This window comes from Pan paniscus, chromosome 10, assembly GCF_029289425.2.
Source record: "Pan paniscus chromosome 10, NHGRI_mPanPan1-v2.0_pri, whole genome shotgun sequence".
In the NCBI taxonomy this organism is placed as follows: domain Eukaryota; kingdom Metazoa; phylum Chordata; class Mammalia; order Primates; family Hominidae; genus Pan; species Pan paniscus.
In genome coordinates, this window is record NC_073259.2 from 73,310,492 (window position 1) to 73,332,228 (window position 21,737).

Here is a 21,737-nt window from a genome sequence, read left to right on the forward strand (position 1 = left end):
AATTCCTCTCCTTTTCTCCACTGCTGACTCCTGTTAGTTCTCAGCTCTTCCTGCTTCCCCCGCAGTAGAGGCAGGCAGTGCCCGCCCGTCCTCTACCTGCATTACCCGGTGCTGGGCTTGTCGTCTCAGGTGCTCCTTCCCATGGCTGTCTTATGCATCCACAGAGTAAGTTCAGCTTTACTTTGGTTAAAAAAAAACCTGTGTGCTTTCCCTATAATAATGACATGTATTAAGGGACAGGGTACTAGAAACACAAGTTTGGTTTTTGTCACTTGTTTGATGTCGGGTGCAATGGACACAGAGAGAGAAGGCAAACTATGTGTCCTCTAGGAGCTTACAGTATAGTGTTCACATGGAGGCAGACACATGTTCATTATTATAATGGAATAGGACCAGCCATGATTGTTTAATCCACAAAGCTTGCACAAGATTTCTGTGCATTTCTGGAGGCTTCAGGTATCACCTTGGTGACTTTCAATTCTTACTTCCACAGGTCTCTTATCTGACTCTCATGTCACTTCTCACAGCTATTTCCTTCTTGCTCCAAGTTGACAGTGTTGAATCTTGCCTGATCCCTACGTTCCTGGAGAAGAGTAGTTTCTGAAACGCTTTGTGTTTCAGAAAATGGCTTACCGCAAAGAATTACCCTTCCCCAAATGATTTAGATAAGACTCAAGGATTTCTGCCCTGTTTTCCTATGATAAGGCCAGATGCAGTCTTTCAAATTTCCATTCTTCACCTCCTAAATAGTTAGCTGAACTGCTTGTCTCACTCAGAACAAAATGCTGGTTTATCAAATTTTGGTTAAGCTTCTCTCCTTCCCTCAGGCCCTGAACATTGACTCACCCTCAGTTTGAGCCAGCTTATAGCCCCTTCTAAGAGTAGCCTGGCCTGATGGTCAAACATGCCTGGATCTACTAGTTCATCAGGCTACCCTTCCATACCACTTCCCCCACACCTGGTTCTTTCTAGCCTTGTTTATTTCTCGCTATAAAAGAAAACTCTTTGGCGGGGTGTGGTGGCTCACGCCTGTAATCCCAGCATTTTGGGAGGCTGAGGCAGGAGGATCATCTGAGGTCAGGAGTTTGAGAACATCCTGGCCAACATGGCAAAACCCCATCTCTACTAAAAATACAAAAATTAGCCAGGTGTGGTGGCACACTTCTGTAGTCCCAGCTACTTGGGAGGCTGAGGCAGGAGAATCACTGGAACTTAGGAAGTGGAGGTTGCAGTGAGCCAAGATTGTGCCATTGCACTCCAGCCTGAGTGACAGAGCAAAACTCTGTCTCAAAAAAAAATAAAATAGGAAACATCTTTTTGCCTAATCCCAGAGATTCTTGCAGATTCGATGGTCAGAGAGTTCTCTCTATTGTAATTGTCCCCCTTGAAACCCCAAACTCCCTTCTTGCCATGTCCTTTAGAATATAGTCTTTTCCTGCTAAATCTGGATTTGTTTTTTATTTGACAAAATAAATTCAGAAATGAAATGTAATTTTTTTCCTTTTCATTTCCATTCTACAAGACATTGATGGATACATGGTAGGTTTTTCTGAAAGTTTAAGAAGACAGAGTATACAACTTGCAGCCACACAACTAAATTAAAATGCCAATTATGCTTCTGAGAACGCCTTCTGGCCTTGACAATTTGGGGCTCCAGCTTGAATGCTCTGATTTCTTGATTCCCTTCTCATTCTTTCATACTCAAAACCCTTTGCATTTCTTAAGTCTAAATAGAGTTCTTTATTTTGTTGTTGCCTTTCATCTCCTGCCCTCTAAGCTACCTATCTCCACATACTTAGCACTTTTTTTTAAGCAAAAAAAAGAAGAAAGCCAGTTCTTTCCCTAAAAATAAACTATCCACTGGAGATAGGAACCAGACATTATGATACTCAGAGAAGGGACAGCTCAGCTGTAAGTGGACATGGCTGGACTAGGTGGATCTGGAGCTACTCTGCAACTCACTAGCTTTAGGATCTTGCTCAAGTCACGTCTCTGTTCTCTTCTTTGTTTTCTGTTGGGTGTTAAATTGTTAGATGGCTTCAAATATCTCTTCCAACGCTAAGGTTCTACAGCTTATTGAACGTTAATACAATGTGTCCAAAACAGGAAGAAATGTCTTGAATAACAATGGTGTAAAAACAAGTTAGTAGAGGAGAGGAGAAAAATCTCCATGGCAGACTCGCTGACAAGGAGGTGTGCTACAAACAGTATTATATAGAAGAGCATGGGGTGAAAAGGGAACACTTTTACACTGTTGGTGGGAATGTAAACTAGTACAACCAGTATGTAAAACAGTATGGCGGTTCCTTAAGGAACTAAAAGTAGAACTACAATTCAATCCAGCAATCCCACTACTGGCTATCTACCCAAAGGAAAAGAAGTCATTATATGAAAAAGACACGCATATGTATGTTTATAGCAGCACAATTAAAAATTGTAAAAATATGGAACCAACCTAAATGCCCATCAACCAATGAGTGGATAAAGAAAATGTGATGTGATATATATATATATGCCATGGAATACTACTCAGCCATAAAATTGAGTGAAATAATGGCCTTTGCAGCAACTTGGATGGAGCCAGAGGCCATTATTCTAAGGGAAGTAACTCGGGAATGGAAAACCAAATATTGTATGTTCTCATCACTTACACATGGGAGCTAAGCTATAAGGCTGCAAAGGCATAAGAATGATATAATGGAGGCCGGGTGCAGTGGCTTATGCCTGTAATCCTAGCACTTTGGGGGCTGAGGTGGGTGGATCATGAGATCAGGAGTTCGAGACCAGCCTGACCAATAGCTTGAACCTGGGAGGCTGAGGTTGTGGTGAGCCAAGATCGCACCACTGCACTCTAGCTTGAGCGACAGAGCAAGACTCTGTCTCAAAAAAAAAAAAAAAAAAAAAAAAAAAATATATATATATATATATATATATATAATGGAGTTTGGGGATGGCAGGAGAAGGTTGGGAGGGAAGTGAAGGTGAGATGACATATTGTGTACATTTGTACACTGCTGGGGTGATGGGTGCACCAGAATCTCAGAAATAACCACCAGAGAGCTTATCCATGTAATCAAAAGCTACCTATACCCCCAAAACTATTAAAATAAATTAAAAACAATAAAAAATAAAGAGCATGGGATTTGGGGACAGAACAGTTTGGATTCAAAATCTGATACTACTTCTAGTCACTAAGCAACTTCAGGCAAGTTAATGAGTCTCTAAGCTGAAGTTCTAACAGGTAATGGTAATACTCAGTTTTTTGGTAAAGATTCAAGGTAAGAGTAATGACATCATTTTCGATAATTTTGCTATAGTTCTCTGCTTAAATATTTTTCATACATTCTCTTCTGCCTTTCCTTCTTTGTAGTAGAAGTTATTCATTTGTGTCACTTTGCAGGCTGTGCATACTTTAAAAATATTATTTAAAACACAATATTATTTTGCAAATGTTTTGCTAATTGGACTGTGAACTTTTTTTGAGATGGAGTCTCACTCCACCACCCAGGCTGGAGTGCAGTGGTGTGATCCCGACTCACTGCAACCTCCACCTCCCAGGCTGAAGTGGTCCTCCAACCTCAGCCTCCCAAGTAGCTGGGACTACAGAGGCATGGCATGCCACCACACCCAGCTAATTTATTGTATTTTGTGTAGAGACAGGATTTCACCATGTTGCCCAGGCTGACCTTGAACCCCTGAGCTCAAGAGATCCACCCGCCTCAACCTCCCCATGTGCTGAGATTACAGGCATGAGCCACCATGCCCGGCCTGAACTGTAAATTTCTTTGAGGGAAGGGAGTGTATCTTTTTTGGTGACATATTCTCGGTGGCTAAGATAGTACATGACACTTGCCAATAACTTTGGAGAAAAAATAATAAAGGATACATGGATGATGGACATGGAGATTTCACTAATGATTCTTGTTCATAGTTTCATACAAATGAATCTTCCATTCTCATCTGCAAAAGCAATTGCTTGAAAAGCTAACTTAAGGTCAGGCTTGGTGGCTCATGGGAACTCGAGATCAGCCTTGGTAACACAAAGAGAACCTGTCTCTACAAAAAATAAATTAGCAGCGTGGTGGTACATGCCTTGTAGTCTCAGCTACTCAGGAGGCTGGGGTGGGAGGATTACTTGAGCCTGGGAGGTTGAGGCTGCAGTGAGCCATGATCTGCACTCCAGGCTGGATGACAAAGTGAGATTTTCCCTCAAAAAAAAGTTAAAATACTAAGGATTTCAATAATGTAACCACATGACAGTTTCATCTTGCTAGCTGCCCAGATAGAGCTGATTTGTCAGGACGGTGGAATTGCAATAGAGAAGGAGTTTATTACAGGTAAAGGAGGCTAAATGAGAGACTGGAGTTTTATTATTACTAAAACCAGCCTCCTAAAAAATTCAGAGGCTGGGGTGTTTTAAAGATAGTTTGGCAGGCAGGGAGGGGTTAGGGAATGGGAAATGCTGATTGACTGGGTTGAGGATGAAATTGTATGGGGTCAAGCTGGTTTGTCTTGCTGTCTTCTGTTCCCGGGTGAGATTGCAGAACTAGTTACGCCAGATTACTAGTCTGGGTGGTTCTAGCTATTCCATCAGACTACAAGGTCTGAAAAACACCTCAAACATCAATCTTAGGTTTTATAACAGTGATGTTATGTATAGGAGCAATTGGGGAGCTTAGGAATCTTGAGGTCTCTGGCAGTTATAACTCCTAAACAAGAATTTCTAATCTTGTGGCCAATTGTTAGCTTTATAGAGGTGGTCTGGCCCTTAGGCAGGAGGGTTTTGCTTTGAGGAGGGGCTGTTATTATCTCTGTCTCAAAGGTAAACTTTAAGCTGACTTCTTCCCAGAGTTAGCTTGGCCTACACCCAGGAATGAACAAGGACAGCTTGGAGATTAGAAGCCAGATGGAATCTGTTAGGTTAGATTTCTTTCACTGTCACAAATTTCCTATGTCAGATTTTTCTTACTATCATAATTTTTGCACAGGTGGTCTCAATGACATCAGTGAGATTGTTACTAAATTTTAAAGAGTGATAATCTTACTGTATTGACAGTCCGTAAACTTGTCCCCAGAGCTGGGCTAACTACATCTCAGCCTTGGGGCCTTGATTCTATTGATGTTTTAGAAGTCATTCTTATTAAATTCATTAATCTATCTGAGTAAACAATTTGTTATACATTCTTTGATCTTTGCTCGTAGTTTTGAGAGCAAGCTCTAACTCTTAATTTTCTGAAAACCTAAATTGAACAATTAAGACACAAGTTTATCAGTTTAACAAAAACACAAAAACCCCTAAAACCTGCTCCCAGAAACTGTGCCTTTATAGCATTCATAATGTATGTATTTTCTTACTTAAAGAAGAATCAAAGAGGAGGCGTATTGGAACTGCCACTTTTCCTGGGCATCTCTTAAGAATGTGTTCTGTTTCTGAAATTTCAGAAAATACTTTCTGGCTTTCTCTCTTTTATGAGTGAAGAGGACAACTTATGAATGGGTTGGTTTTGAGAGCAAGTTTGCAAATTTTTAGACCTTAGTTATTGTTCAACCTCAGTTTCCAAATTCCACCTGAAAGGAACACTGGGGAAATGAAGTAGAAGTGATTTTAATTCTCAAAGGTTCTTTTGTCTCTTTCCTGATAGAAAGTGAAGTTCTATGTAGGAGGTGGGTAGTACCATCATAACCTACTTTATTCTGCCTGAATAAGGAAGGTCAATATATTATCCTATCAGGGAGGGGGAAATTGCATAGACAACTCCTCGAATGACAATAAAGATGTCCTTGACAGCATGTTGAAAACAGTGGTAAAAGTTTCTTTTTTTCCCCGAAAAAAAAAAAATCAGTGTTTAAATGACAGATGAAGGTAAATGATGGACAAAATGCATTATTCTTAAAGCATCTCCCAGTTTTCTGAAAGAACTGTTACATTTGAATACTGAATGCAAATGGTTTTAATAATAATATATCAGTTTATCAATAAGATAACAGAGCTGTTCTTTGAAGCAATGTTTTCAAAATTTCTTGTAGTGCTAGCTTTGTTGCCCAGTATCTAGTGCCTTAAAAACAACTGAGAAAAAAGAAAACTCTTCCTTTATTTAATATAGGATTTTTAATTTATTTTATTGTATTACAGTTTGCAGTTTATAGCCTTTAACTTCAGGAATAACAAATGATGGAGGTTTTCAAAATGTTAATGACTATCCTCTTAAAGAGTTTAGCTAAATGGAAACTGCATTCATTTGAGCCAATAATCTATTGGCAGCTTAGGAATTCTTATCATTTGCGGTCGCTCTGCAAATTACCAAAATGATAGCACAACCGGGCCTGACTTGATTTAGACTAGCATGGTTCCACCTGCTAAGTCATCATTCCACTTCTCTTATATCAGAATGGACTTAACCCAACAAAGAGATTTAGGAAATAAATATCAATTTAAGATGTCATAATCTTCTAATTTAATAATCCAAAAATGACTGTATGGTTGAACACCAATTAACACACCTAGGCCAGACACGGTGGCTCACGCTTGTAATCCCACCACTTTGGGAGGCCGAGGTGGATGTATCACGAGTTCAGGAGTTCATGGCCAAGATGGTGAAACCCTGTCTCTACTAAAAATACAAAAATTAGCCAGGCATGGTGGCATGCGCCTGTAATCCCAGCTACTTGGGAGGCTGAGGCAGAGAATTGCTTAAACTAGGGAGGCGGAGGTTGCAGTGAGCTGAGATCATGTCACTGCACTCCAGCCTGGGTCACAGAACGAGACTCTGTCTCAAAAAAAAAAAAAAAACCAAAACAACATAAACACCTATATATTTATTTCTGCTTTTAAAAGTAATGTGCTAAGAATGTTGTCAGTATAAAATAGGAATAATATTAGGAAATGGTCCTGGTGGAGTTTTTAACCCCTGGAGACTTACTTCTACACATGACATTTTATGAAATTGAGAATATAATAAATATAATATTTCCCTTTTAGTTTAAAATCTTAACATTCTATTTAGACACATAATTTTCAGTTTTTGCTTTATAAATAATATTGTGAACATTTATGTATATAAGCCTTTGATTTTTTTTTCTTAAAGGTGTAAGTAAAACAACATGTTTAAAAAATTTCAGGCTACATTTCTTTCCATAAAATGCACAAATTTACATCTCTGTTGCTTGTAATCGATTTTGTACTATCCCCACATTAAGGCAATTGAATTCCTACCCTAAGCCTCCACTCAGTTTGCCTCAGAAAAGATTTTTCTTGTTTTGAAAGTAAAGAGTTTAGAATCTCCATTGAAAGAATGGGTGACCTCCATTTATGATAAAGGACTCCTCTGCAACCCAATTCATAAGTCTGACTCAAGCAAAGTCCCCATTTCTGCTTGGGAAATCCTCGAAGACAGAAAGAGCTAAACGAAGTAGAAAGAGTAGAGACAGACTAGGGTTGAATGCCCAGTTTTATTACCAGCTGTACATATGACTCAGGGTATGTTTGTCAGTCTTTACATCTATAAAATGATGTCATTGAACTGGACAATCTTGTAACTGTAAGTTATAAACTTACAACCACTTTCAAAAAATTTTTATGGATCACCTTTTTGAAGCCCTCTGGTGACCACCTTAGCCAGCATTAAATTCTCCCTCTTCTCATCTCCAATGGTAACTTATCACCCAAGAGCCTTGATCAACATAGGCACTAGAGAGAACAAGTCTTATATTACTATAACTAATATAATTCTTATATTACTCATGGGGTTTTAAAATTATTTAATAAATATCACCTTACCCATGAAATAACTGATAACTTGGCTTGGAAATAATAAATCTGTTCCTTTTGAAAATAACAAATATAACCCAAATCCTTTCTGTAAAAAGGAAAAAAGATAAGTAATATGTAGTAACTCATCAATTTTATAAAAACTACTTAGCTGTTTTAAATACAGCTTTAGGTAATCTCTTACGTGCTTAAGCATTGTTAGAACTGTTAATGTTTTACTCCATATTCTGAGAAATTCAGAATTATTATCATTATTTTAATTAAAAATACATTAAAACATTGAGTGACATTTAGAACTTTAACCCAAGACACCCAACAAGTTTAAACTCTACCAATTCTTTATGAACAATGAGTTTTGAATAAGTAACACACCTACTTGGTTAAGGTTTGCACTTTCTGGAGGAAAGCATGATTGGAGCTGCTGTTTATTGGTTTGTTCAATTTAAAATATCTTTTTGCAAGATCCTTATAATTCTCAGCAGAAAAGAAAGTGCAACCTCCTTCACTCTAAAGACCCTGCTGGGAATAATTCCAGCCCTTGTCCCCCAACCTTCACTTGATTCCCATCATAAGTTAAAGGAATTTTCAACCTTGTATTATGAAGAGTCTTCTTAAGTTATAGCTAGAAGGACGAGCATCATCTTGGTAATAAACAGGTCAGAGGCAGCTGGTGGAGAAGGGTTACACAACCTCAGCTGGTCCTGTTACTGCACCTCAGTTGACTTTTAGGGAATGCTCAAGACCATAGACATTTATGAAAATGAAATTTGTGAAGTTCAATTGAGAACACTTTCCTACAAGGAACCTCCCAACTATTTCCTTTTTTCATTTCTTTTGCTGTGAGCTGTTTATGTAGTTTGATATATTTACATGTCTAACGAAGGTGCACATCAAAATTTAAACATATAAACTTTTTTAGGAGCACTTAATGGGCCACCATGTGAGAAAAATAGCAGTATTTTAAAAGTCCAAATGTTTCATAGTAACAGTGCTGACAATTTATTGGCATTACTGTCTTCCATGTCCTAAGATAACAGAAAGTATAGCAGAAGAAAAATCTTAAAAAGGAATGAAACTTCGGATGTAATGACTTTGACAACAACAAAACACAAACAAAACCCTATAATCAAAACTATATGAGACAATAGCTTACTTTTGTTACTGAGCAATAAATAAGCTTGCTCTCCAATGTACCTAAAAGCCAATACCAAGGCTCTGACTTTTGAGAAAAGAAAAGATTTATTGTAAGTCCACTGGCAAGGAGTCAGGAGGAAACAATCAAATCTGTCTCCCCAGGCTGGGAGCTAGGTCAGGTTTTATAGGCGGAGGAGGGTAATGAGGCGTGATGTGATTGGATCTTACAATGAGGTGATGCCAGGAGGCATAATCTGACTGGATCCTGCCATAGGGTAATGCCACAGTTCAATCTGATTGGATCATGGATCCTGTCATGTGAGGTCCACTTCTTAATTCAGTCCCCACTCCTTGGTCTGACACTTAGATTCCACCTGTGGTTGTGAACTTGGTTCATCTGGGCATGCTCTGTTTACATGCTCTTCAGCCTGGTGGTCTAGGGCAATTGAAAAACAACTCACAACTTTGTTATGTAAAAGTTGAGCCAGACTAGTCTGCTGTGTCTACACTCTGAAATACAAAAAGAAATAAAATAAAATGGATTGAGGGATGTATAGATGCATAGATATGTGAAAAATCCAGTATAGTAAAGTATTAAAGGTAGAACCTAGACGGTAGGGATAGAGATTTTCATGTAATGTTCTTTCAGCATTATTATATGTTGCAAATATTAGTGATAAAACATTGGTGAAAATAAACTATGAAAGACAAAGGAAATAAAGTTATAAACATAAAAAATGAGATATTTTATTGAAAATGTAAAGATAAGTCTGGGTGTGGTGGCTCACACCTGTAATCCCAGCTCTTTGTGAGGCCAAGGTAGGTGGATCACCTGAGGTTAGGAGTTTGAGACTAGTCTGGCCAACATGTTGAAACCCCGTCTCTACTAAAAATACAAAAGTTAGCCTGGTGTGGTTGTGGGCACCTGTAATCCCAGCTACTCGGGAGGCTGAGGCCAGAGAATTGCTTGAAACCAAAAGGTGGAGGTTACAGTGAGCCGAGATCGCACCACTGCACTCCAGCTTGGGTGACAGAGCAAGACCTTATCTCAGAAAAAAAAAAGAAAAAGAAAAAGAAAAAAAGAAAACGTAAAGATAAAAGAGAAAAAAATGCAAAGCAAATAATCAAATATAATAATGAAGGATTGGCACTGGAAGTAACATATCATAAAGGTTAAGAATATGCTCTGGAATCGGGCTGTCTTGGTTTGAGTATTATTCCTGCCACAGGCATGCAGTGCCATTTAGTCAAATTACTTAATCTCTGTGTCTCAGCTTCCTCATCTGGAAATGAGGCTCATGACCAATACCTACTCCACAGCTTGCTGTAAGTATTAAATGAGTCTATATGAAAAGGGCTTAGAACAGTTATGGCATCTAGCACGCAAACTTTAAAGGGTAATTATTATGAGACACATGTTTTTTTAAAAAAGAGGCATAAAAGGCGGGGCATGGTGGTTTATGCCTGTAATCCCAGCACTTTGGGAGGCCGAGGCGGGCGGATCACGAGGTCAGGAGATCGAGACCATCCTGGCTAACATGGTGAAACTCTGTCTCTACTAAAAATGCAAAAAATTAGCCTGGTGTGGTGGCAGGCACCTGTAGTCCCAGCTACTCGGGAGGCTGAGGCAGGAGAATGGCATGAACCAGGGAGGCGGAGCTTGCAGTGAGCCGAGATCGTGCCACTGCACTCCAGCCTGGGCAATAGAGCGAGACTCTGTCTCAAAAAAAAAAAAAAAAAAAAAAAAAAGGTATAAAATAGAAGAGGTTAACATGAAATAGATTAAGAACGAGTGATTAAAGGCAGAACTCATTTATCCATTAATGTATTCATGCTATAAACATTTATAAACCCTTCTAAGTTTCAGACACTGTAAATATAAAAAGAAATGGTCATTTCTGACCTTAAAGAATATGCTGTCCAAAAAGGAGATGACAAACATGGCAATGTAAATATGGAACATGATTATTAGGACCACAATAGAAGTATGTTCAGATTATGAAGGGGGCCTCAAGGAGGCAATGGTCATTTCAACTATCTGGGATGAAGAAAGGATTCGTGAAAGAGGATATATTTTAAAATATTTAAAAGCAGAGATCTAAAAGAATAAAACAACAAAATACCATGAATAATATAAAATATTATTAGCAATTAAAGAGACAATGAGATTGAGAAATAAAACCAAATATATTTAAAAACAAATTTGAAGAAGCCACAATTGAAATTCAAACCATTAAGAGGTTTAAAGACTAGGTTTAGCATTAGGCAAAAGTAATCAAAAGTCTTCAGATGAACTTGCTTTTTGTCCAGCAGACTTTATTTACAGGTGTGCTTCCAGATTTTATGGCTCCATTCTTACATATCAGAAGAGCACTATCAGGCCAGGCACATTGGCTCACACCTGTAATTCCAGCACTTTGGGAGGCTGAAGTGGGCAGATCACTTAAGCTCAGGAGTTCGAGGCAAGCCTGGACAACATGGAGAAACCACATCTCTACTAAAAATACCAAAAAAAAAAAAAAAAGGCCAATCATGGTGGTATACACTGGTGGTCCCAGCTACTGGAGGGTGAGGTGGGAGGATAATCTGAGTCCATGAGGTCGAGGCTATAGTGAGCCAAGATAATGCCACTGCACTCCAGCCTGGGTGACAGGAGTGAGACCCTGTCTCAAAAAAAAAAAAAAAAGAAGAGCACCCTCTCTGATCTCTTTTTTGATGCCTCCCACCATTGGCTTTCCCCATAGACAGGGGCTTCTCCTGTTTGTACCTGTGGCAGCAAAATTTTCAATCAGTATAAACTCCCCCAGCCCCTTCTCAGCTGACACAACCTGCAGACAGGCAAAGCATGGGGTATGTATTAGTCTATTTTCATGCTGCTAATAAAGACATACTTGAGACTGGGTAATTTATAAAGGAAAGTGGTTTAATGGATTCACAGTTCCACATGGCTGGGGAGGTCCCACAATCATGGTGTAAGGCAAAGGAGAAGCAAAGGCACATTTTACATGGCAGCAGGCAAGAGAGCATGTGCAGGGGAACTTCCCTTTACAAAACCATCAGACCTCATGGGGCTTATTCACTGTCAGGAAGACAACATGGGAAAGACCCACCCCCATGATTCAATTACCTCCCACCAGGTCTCTCCCACGACGTGTGGGAATTATGGGAGCTATAATTCAAGATGAGATTTGGGTGGGGACACAGCCAAACCATATCAGGGTCCTTCCCATGAAAACAAATGGCCCCTTCAGAATCTCTTATACACAATCTCTTTTTTATCTTTTTTACAACTTCGTAAGGAAAATAATGCAGGCGTTTTTATGGCCAATTTTTTTTTAAGATGAGTGTGACAGACATATTCTAGCGCAGCTCTCCTGATTCCACCTCCTGGTGTTCATGCCCATGTGTGATTCTCCTCCTCTGGAGTGTAGGAGGAATCTGTGACTTGCTTCTAATCAGTAAAATACTGCAAAGGTGACAGCAAGTATGTTTAATGAGTATGTTATTATGTTACTTAAGATTGTAAACTGGTCTTCCTAGAAGACTCTCTCTCCCTTGCTGGCTGTACTGAAGGCAGCTGTAATGTCTTGAGTTGACCATGTAAAGCAGTGGTCCCCAATCTTTTTGGCACTAGGGATAGGTTTCATGGAAGACAATTTATCCATGGACCAGGGATGCAGAGATGGTTTCAGGATGATTCAAGTATATTACATTTATTGTGCACTTTATTTACATTATTATTACATTGTAATGTATAATGAAATAATTATACAACTCACCATATGTAGATTCAGTGGGAGCCCTGAGCTTGTTTTCCTGCAATTAGACAGTCCCATCTGGGGGTGATGGGAGACAGTGACAGATCATCGGGCATTAGATTCTCATAAGGAATACACAACCTAGATCTCTTGCATGTGCAGTTCACAACAGGGTTTGCACTTCTATGTGAATCTAATGCCACAATTGATGTGACAGGAGGCAGAGCTCAGGTAGTAATGTGAGTGATGGGGAACTGCTATAAATACAGATGAAGCTTTGCTTGCTACAGTGCCAATCATCTCCTGCTGTGAAGCCTGGTTCCTAACAGGCCATGGACCAGTACCAGTCTGTGGCCCGAGGGTTGGGGACCCCTAATGTAGAAGGCCAAATGGCAAGGCATGATGGGCAGCCTCTGACCAACAGCTGGTAAGACACTGAGGACTTCAAGGCCCTGCAAGGAACTGAACTCTGCCAACACCACACAATTTGGAAGTGGATTCTTCCCTAGTCAAGCTTCAGATGAGACCACATGCCCAGCCAACACCTTTCTTGGCTGCAACTTTGTGAGACTCTGAAATAGAGAACCTTACTAAGCTCAGCCTGAATACCTACATGTAGAAACTGTGAGAATAAATACGTGCAGGTGTTTTTGTTTGTTTGTTTGTTTGTTTTGAGATAGAGTCTTGCTCTGTCACCCAGGCTGGAGTGCAGTGGCATGTTTTTGGCTCACTGCAACCTCCGCCTCCTGGGTTCAAGCAATTTTCCTACCTCAGCCTCCTGAGTAGCTGGGATTACTGGCGCCCACCACCATGTCTGACTAATTTTGGTATTTTTAATAGAGACGGGGTTTTGCCACGTTGGCCAGTCTGATCTTGCACTCCTGACCTCAGGTGATCCACCTGCCTCTACCTCCCAAAGTGCTGGAATTACAGGTGTGAGCCACCGTGCCTGGCCAATATGTGTAGTTTTAAGTACTAAGCTTGTGACAATATTGTTATACAGGAATAGATTACCTTAAAGAGGAAATTAATATTTAGAGTGTCTAAATTAATGGACTTCATGAAGTCGAAGAAACACCTCACCAACCTGCCAATGTTTGTTCTTATAGTCATTCTTCATGAGAGAAAGAACTTACTTTTTCTCAGCTTCTCAGAATTTTCTAGAACCCAAGTGGATAAGTGCCACTGTTAGAGATAATCAAGTGATTACATTTCTCATGACATCTGGATGCAATAATGTTTGATAGCTATCAGAGAAGCTACTGAGTCAAGCCACTTGCTAAACATACAGCACTACAAAAAGAGGAATGAGAAACCAGGTATTTCACAAAGGTTCTCTTCATGAGGCAGTCACTTACCATAGACTAGAAAATGCTTTTGAGAAGATGGACAGAGTAATTCCAGAAAAGGTTCCTGACAAATTGTTTGTTTGAATGGTCTCAAATTTTACAACGAATAAATCACCACTCAACCACACACACTATTTTATTTCTTCTCCAGACATATTTTAGCCTGATACATGAATATGAGTTAAATTATTCGGAAAATCTTTGAGTGTGCAGCTCTAGGTATTTGAAAATATTCAAAAGAAGGTTTCACAACTTTTAAAGGGCATTATGGTCATTTTTGCTAAATAAAAATAAGCCCTCAAGAAAATACTATTTTCGGGTGACAAAGTGATAATGAAAGAAATGTGCTTAAAATGGACAACAAATATGCCTTTCAAACTGGAATGATTAAATAAAGATATGCCTGTGGAAGTGATTGAAACTAGAGAAGTGCTGAAATTCAGGGCTGTGCTCAGAACATCTAAATAGCTTTAGCAATGTCTGCCAGGAAAATCAAACTTCATTTAAAAATTTTTCTTAGAATTTCTTCATGTCAGTGACATTCTGTGTGTGAGGGCTCCGTTAGCATACAATCTAACAGAAGCTGTGTACAGCTGATTGGGGAAAGAATACCATGGTTTACTCTGGTATTTTAAAATGTGCTATCCTCTCCTTGTGTTCTGAATATTTCTGTTCATGGAAATGTGATTTTTTTTTAACAAGAGCATTTCTTTATGACATTTTAGATCTTAGACATTCAATTTGCCCTACTAAGCCCAAGCAAAGGGCTTTTAAAAGAGGAAAGTGAAAATAGACTGTAGCTCCGGAGTCATGTGACTGGAAGTGGTTTCTCACCTTGACATTTTTCTTTGACAATGAAAGAAAAGAATGAGTGGGTCACAATTACTTCCTGAACATAAAGGCGAAAAGAATGATGGGGAAAAAATATGTTCATGTGTGAGACATTCACATTTGTAGTCTCTTTAATGGTGTAGATGTGTAGTATTACTTTTATCATTCAGAGTTTGGGTTTGATCAAGGGCTGACTGCATATATGACAGTGGTCTCAGAAGATTTTATACCAGATTTTTACTGTACCTTTTCTATGTTTAGCTATGTTTAGATACACACCATTGTGTCCCAATTGCCTACAGTATTCAGTGCAGTAACACACTGTACAGGTTTGTAGCCCAGGAACAATGGACTCTAGGTTTGTGCCCATCTTACACCACCTAGGTTTGTGTAAGCCCACTCTAGGATATTCCCACAATGACAAAACACCTGATGATGCACTTCTCAGTTCAAGTCCCCATCGATAAGTGACACATGACTGTAGTTAACTTTTTATAGTTCTATTTTTCCCTGAGACATCAAATGATGAATTAAACAGAGTTTGATCAGTTCCTGGATTTGCCTGGATACAGCATGTCTTCTTTACAATGCAATAGGAGATGTTCACTTCCTCAGAAATTCTCAAAGGACTTTTATAGTGATCTCCTTGAGTTGTTTTGTCAAACTCCAAGAGAAGGGCAATGGGAAAAAATGACAAGAAAAATTTTAATATTGGTTTAAATATTTTTGAAAAAATAAAAACCTAGATGTTGGACCCTTATATATTTGGAAGAAAATAAAATTGGATCGTCTTACACGGTATGGGCCAATGTTCTGCCAACCTGTTTGTTTTGATTAACTCAATTTTGCTATTCATACCCACAGTTTTATCACTTCCTCTAACATGAATAATATCCTGGTAGATTAAAGATTTAAACTTTATCAGTATAATAAAGTTACATATAAAAATGTGAGAGATTATGTGCACAATCTCTTGGGTGAGGGGTGTAGAATTTTTTAACCAAGATGGCATATACCAAAAGCAGTAAGAGAAAAGGTAGATATTTTAATATGTAAAACTACTGTTTTTACAGGAAAAAGTACTGCAAACACAATAAAGAGAAAATTATAGATTTGAAAAAGATATTTGCAATTTAGAAATTAATAACTGTCACAAAACTTTTACAAACTGATAAGAAGGCAAAAACTATTCACTTAAAAAGTGGGCAAAGAATATGAAGTAACAATTGATAGAGAAGCAAACCCAACTGGCCAGCAAACATCTGAAAAGATGTTCAAATTTACTTGCTGGAAAGATGAATGTGAATTATAGGTAAAAAATGAGATATCACTGTAAAACTATCACAGTACCTGAAGTTAAAAACGTATGTTCATCCAACAAAGAAATGAGGAATTGCAGTCTTTTTAGAAAGCAAATGGGCATTATCTAGTAAAATAAACACACACACATGCACACACACACGTATATACACACATACACGTATTGATAAAGAATGTCTGCTGCTCTCTAAAAATGTATGCTTCCTCTTCTTACTGGGCATGTGGTTAGATTGCAATTTCTGGTCTCACTTTACAGATACATCCAATGACTGTGAGCAGGATTGTTGTGGCAGGATTGGTGTGTGCTTCTTCCAGGCCCAGCCCATCTAAACCTCCCATACTTGGTATATGCTCCTCTGTTCTCTTTTCTCCTTCCAGCTGCCTAGGCTGGTGAGTGAGGGAGCCCCTGAAGATGGCAGAGCCTGAGTTATCCCGCCCAGCCTACTCTGTCACATGCTTTGACCTGGTAATTCGTCTCTTGGGCATCTATCTTAAGGAATGAAAAGCACCAGTGTGTATGGAAATATGTACAAGGATAATTATTCCAGCATTATTCATAGTTGTTAGAATTTAAAAAAACTGGAAACAAATGGAATGACTGTGAATAGGGATAGACTGAATAAATTATGGTAAATCCACACTTTAGAATATTTTGTAGTCATTAAAAAGAGTAAGTTAGGATCACACCATTTGACTTGAATGGATTTTCAAGAACTTTTGTTGAAAGGGAAGAATAAGATGTAAGAAGGGTATTTATTGTGTGTATTAGGCTACTCAGGCTGCCATAACAAAATACCACAGACTAGATGGCTTAAACCATAGAAATTTATTTTCTCACAGTTGTGGAGGTTGGAAGTCTGTGATTAGGCTCCCATTATGGCTGGTTTCTGGGGAAGGCTCTCCTCCTGTCTAATAGATAATATGGTTTGGATTTGTGTTCCTGCCCAAATCTCATGTCAAATTGTAATCCCCAGTGTTGAAGGAGGGTCCTAGTGGGAGGTGATTGGATCATGGAGGAGGATTTTCCTCTTGCTGTTTTTGTGATAGTGAGTGACTTCTCATGAGATCCGGTTGTTTAAAAGTGGGTAGCACCTCCACATTCTCTCTCTTCCTCCTGCTGCAGCCGTGTAAGACATGACTCCTTCCTCTTCACCTTCTGCCATGATTGTAAGTTTCCTGAGGCCTCCCTAGCCCTGCTTCCTGCACAGCCTGTGGAATTGTGAGCCAATTAAACCTCTTTTCTTCATAAATTACCCAGTCTCGGGTAGTTCTTTATAGCAATGGGAGAATGAACTAATACCGACGGCTACCTTCTCATTGTGTCCTCACATGGCAGATAGTGAGAAAAAGATCTCTTTCTTTCCTTGTTTTTTTTTTTTTTTTGAGACGGAGTCTTGCTCTGTCATCCAGGCTAGAGTACAGTGGCACGATCTTGCCTCAGTGCAACCTCCACCTCGCTGGTTAGGTCAAGCAATTCCTCTGCCTCAACCTCCCGAGTAGCTGGGATTACAGGTGCATGCCACTGTGCCCGGCTAATTTTTTTGTGTATTTTTAGTAGAGACAGGGTTTCACCGCCGAAGAGGGTGGATTGCCTGGGCTCAGGAGTTCTTTCCCTTCTTATAAGGAGATAGTCCTATCAAATTAGAGTGCCACCCTTATGACCTCATTTAACATTAAGTATCTCCTAAAGACTCCATCTCTAGCTATCATCACTTTGGTAGTTAGGGCTTCAGCATATGACCTGGGGGTTGGTAGGAGGGGACGACATTCAGTCAGTAGCAATATCAAAGACCAAAACACCTTAGATAAGTGCATATGCTCATATATACATATATTCATTTAATATAATTACAAATGAATGGAAAAATATATCTATATACTCAGTTATAAATTGGTTTCCTTGTGTTAGTGTTGGGGAGATGGAGGTAAAGTGGCAATATTAGAATAAGAGAGAAGGAGGTTTTACTTAACACCCATTAAGTAAAAATATAAATAAAAATTAAAGAGAACATACAAAAAAAGATAATGTAAATTTATAATTGAGGGATTTTTATATGTAAAATCAGTAACAAAGTTAGATCATACATGTGTACACTTATAAAATAGTTCTCTCTGTGCTGCCTGAGAAACCTTTCCTCTCTTCCTCACTATCCCTCTATTTAATTGTCTTAAGATCTGTACAGGGAGTTACTTCTTGGCATTGCCATTTTATTTGCTTAATCACTGACTTGCAGAAATTGCCCTTATACATAAATAAATGAAAAGAACCAGTAGAAGAAACACAAGTATATAAGATTGAAAATTCTATACACTTCCCATGTTCTCACCTGAAGGGATGAAGTAAGAATATTAAGCTTCAGTTTTGTGGAGGATATTCTTCATCTCAAAAGACACCTGAGTACGTAAGTAAGCAAGCATTTGCCAAGAAGAAATATAATTCTGTGATATACAAATTATTCACCAAGACAAAGAGCTTAGGGCAAGAGGTAGTAAATGGGGTTGAGGTTTTTTTTTAATTTGTTTGTTTCATTTGGGCATATGCCCAGACAGTATAGGTCAAAGGTTTAATGACTCTGGATGCAACTTTGAGCAGCTTACTTGAGACACTGGAGTGTCCTTCATAAGAAATTTTGTCCACTGCTGCTCCACAATTAAACAAAATTTCTCTAGCACAGAGAGGGAAGATAACCTTACTGAGCTCAGACTTTACTAGCAATACAAAAGCCTCAAAGATCCACAGAAGCTAAGGATGGTAGCCAATTTATCACCAATGACATACCTAATATCTTCTTTTCTATTACATTTTTAGGGACAGTGCAAGCTAGAAACAAAATCATGTGCTTGTCTTCACAATTTTTATCTTCCACCTTGGTTCACCTTTCCAAAAATTATAGGGCCATGTTTATCTGGTTCTAGAAATATTGTTTGTTGCAGGGTTAATTGGGAACTATGTTAGGAGGAAAATTCCTGCTCCTTCTTCCTTTTCACAAGTAACTCTAGTGGTCAAATTAATTTGATTATTGATCCTGTTAAGGTAATGATGTGGTTATTAAGTGCTTTTCTATGCCAGTTGGACATTTGGGGACCTACACATTAATAAAAAGTGTAGATTATATGATACTTTCGGATGTGCTGTAAGTTTGTAATTTTTACAGTAATATGCCTGGAACATTATATGGAGTCAATAAGTTAGTCAAATGGCATCTAGTAGCTGTGCAATCTTGGTCAAATTACATATTTTCCTAAGTCTCAATGTCCTCATACATAACAGAAATATTGATAAATTCTCCCTCATTAGGTCATTGGGAAGAGTGTATTAATATATGGAAAATACAAGGAATTATGCATTACAATAATAAAGAATAATAAAAACAACATTTTGGAAGGGCATTACTTTATATTTTTAACTCTAGGTATCAGAATCCTGAGTGAAATTTATTGTCCACTAGTAAAAAGAAGTGCTATTCTTTTTTTGTTTTTCATTTTTATTTTTGATACAGAGGGTACAAGTGCAGGTATATTGTTACCTCAATATACCTGGGTATATTGAGTGATGCTGAGATTTGGGTTAAGAATCAACCCATCACTCATTTCTATTGTTGCCATCTTTATATCCAGATGTATCCAATGCTTAGCTCCCACTTATAAGTGAGAACGTGTGTTATTTGGTTTTCTGTTCCTGGGTTCATTCACTTAGAATTATGGCCTCCAGCTGCATCTATGTTACTGCAAAGGACATAATTTCATTCTTTCTGTGGCTGTGTAGTATTCCATGGTGCACATTTTCTTTGTCTAATCCTCTGTTGATAGGCACCTAGGTTGATTCCATGTCTTTGCTGTTGTGAACAGTGCAGCGATGAACTTATGAGTGCATGTGTGGTTTTGGTAGAACCATTTGTTTTCTTTTGGATATATACCCAGTAATGGAATTGCTAGGCCAAATGGTAGTTCCCATTTAGGTTCTTGGAGAAATCTCCAAACTGCTTTCCTCAGTGCTGAACTAATCTACATTTTCACCAACAATGTTTAAGCATTCCCTTTCCTCTATAGCCATGCCAGCATCTGTTGATTTTGACCTTTTCATAGCAGCCATGCTGACTGGTATGAGATAGTATCTCATTATGACTTTGATTTGCATTTCTCTGATGATTAGTGATGTCAAGCATTTTTTCATATGTTTGTTTGGCTGCTTGTGTGATTTCTTTTGAGAAGTGTCTGTTCATGTATTTGCCCATTTTTTGATGGAGTTATTTATTTATTTTTCTTGTTGATTTAAGTTCCTTTTAGATGACTCTGTATATTAGATCTTTGTCAGACACACAGTTTATGAATACTTCATCCCATTGTGTGGGTTATCTGTTTACTCTGTTGATAATTTCTTTTGCTGTGCAGAAGTTCTTTAGATTAATTAGGTCCCACTTGTCATCTTTTGTTTTAGTTGCAATTGCTTTTGAGGGCTTAATCATAAATTGTTTTCCAAGGCTGATGTCCAGAATGGTGTTTCCTAGGCTTTCTTCTAGGATTCTTATAGCTTGAGGTCTTACATTTAAATCTTTAATCCATCTTGGTGAATTGTTTTATATGGTGAAAAGTAGGGGTCCATTTTCATTCTTTTTTTTTTTTTCTTTTTTTTTCTTTTTTTTATTATACTTTAAGTTTTAGGGTACATGTGCACATTGTGCAGGTTAGTTACATATGTATACATGTGCCATGCTGGTGCGCTGCACCCACTAACTCGTCATCTAGCATTAGGTATATCTCCCAATGCTATCCCTCCCCCCTACCCCCACCCCACCACAGTCCCCAGAGTGTGATATTCCCCTTCCTGTGTCCATGTTTCTGCATATGGCTAGCCAGTTATCCCAGCAACATTTATTGAACAGGGAGTTCTTTCCCCGTTGCTTATTGTTGTTGACTTTCTTAAAGATCACATGGCTGTAGAAATACAGCTTTATTTCTGGGTTCTGTAACCTATTCCATTGGTCTATGTGCCTGTTTTGGTACCAGTAGTACCATGCAGTTTTGGTTACTGTAGTCCGATAGTATAATTTGAAGTCAAGTAATGTGATGCCTCTGACTTTTTTTGCTTAAGCTATTGGGATTTTTTCTGGTTCCACATGAATTTTATAATAGTTTTTTACAATTGTGTGAAAAAATGACATTGGTAGTTTGAAAGGAATAGCATTGAATCTATATATTGCTTTAAGTAGTATGGTCATTTTAATGATATTGATTCTTCCAATTCATAAGCATGAATGTTTTTCCATTTGTATGAATGTTTTTCCATTTGTTTGTGTCATCGGTGATTTATTTTAGCAGCGTTTTGTAGTTTCCTTTGTAGAGATCATTCACCTTCTTGATTAGCTATATTCCTAGGTATTTTATGATTATTTTTTGGCTATTGTAAATGAGATTGCATTCTTGATTTCATCCTCACCTTGAAGATTATTGGTATGTAGAAACGCTTGTGATATTTGTACATTGATTTTGGATCCTGAAACTTTACTAACATTGTTTATCAGTTCCAGGGGCTTTTTGGCAGTCTTTAAGGTTTTCTGGGTGTAGGAACATATATCT